The following is a 1264-nucleotide window of genomic DNA, read 5'->3' as shown; positions in this document are numbered from 1 at the left end:
AAATTTCTTTTCCCCGCAGTTTGCTAGTGGCCCGCAGAATGCTGATTTGCAGCATGTGTACCCTGCAACAAGTATCGTCTTTGTAGCAGCGGGGACGTCGACTCATGGATGAAGTCAGGTATACCGATTGACTCACACAAGCCCGACCCCTTCTCATAATCAAGTCAGCTCGTCTGCGTTACACTCAACTTAATTTACCTCCAAGTCTTTTCAGGCCCCAATGGGGCCTCAATGGCAAAGGTGTGGTCGGGTGGTCTGATAAATGCCCCTCCCACCCGTCTGAAGAAATGCCCCGCAACGTTCAGGCCTGGCTTTGCAGCCAGCGAGCATAATATCCCCGCCGAGGATCGACATACTTTCCTCCTGAAATAAGTTTGGCCGCAATAATCAGACCTCTACAATAACCGCCCTGGACTCACAGAGTGTCGAGTAAATGAGCAAGGAGGTAGGCGTATGCAAGGTGGCCATGTATGCCTAGGCTGCCTTGCGCTGAAGGCCAAAGGGGGAAGAATCACATGAACGGTAAGTCTTGCTAGTAATTATCCCTAAACATGATACACTCGGATGACCAGTGTAGAGTAGCATCAAATTGTGGTGCTGTATTCTACGCCTCTTGAAGCAATCTTGCTATGAGAACATATATCAGTACGTGCTAGACAGATACGGCCGACGTGACTCTTTTTGTGTTAACTCGGCGGCTTGAATAGCCCTCACCAATAAGTTATGTCGCTGTACACGCAGTAATCAATACTCCAAACTGTTACAGTCTGCCAATCATGCTAGAATAAATACTCTTGCTCCTTCGGCTTGCCATGTCATGGCATTTTGGTGACGTGTGGATTATGCCTGCCGAGCCGAGTCAAGGTCGATGAATTCGCAGCTGCTGAATCCATAGCTCGTTCAGCCGGATTGCAAGAACTTTTCGTATTGCAGTCATGCTGGCGGATGGACATCCGCCTGCTATACTCAGGTTGACGTACAATGGAAGCCACAAAAGTGCCAAATCCCGAATCTCCTGCAGAGGACGCTAGCCTTATGCTATCAGTACCTTGTTGAATGCACTCGTGGCCAGAGTACGGGAAGGAGAGCGTATTGCTCATCCCAACCGAAATAGCCGGGAAAGGCTCGACCCATCACTTGTGGAAACTGTATAGGTGAGTCGGTCACGGATGTAAGCTTTGGATATCGAGGACAAACAAGTAAACCATTGAAAGATGAGAAATTAGTCATGGGGAGTTCTGGATCTCGAACTGCCGCTGAGTCT

This window comes from Fusarium oxysporum, chromosome 10, assembly GCF_000149955.1.
Source record: "Fusarium oxysporum f. sp. lycopersici 4287 chromosome 10, whole genome shotgun sequence".
NCBI classification, from domain to species: Eukaryota; Fungi; Ascomycota; class Sordariomycetes; order Hypocreales; family Nectriaceae; genus Fusarium; species Fusarium oxysporum.
The sequence above is the reverse complement of the archived record's forward strand: the minus strand, read 5'-3'. Positions refer to the sequence as shown.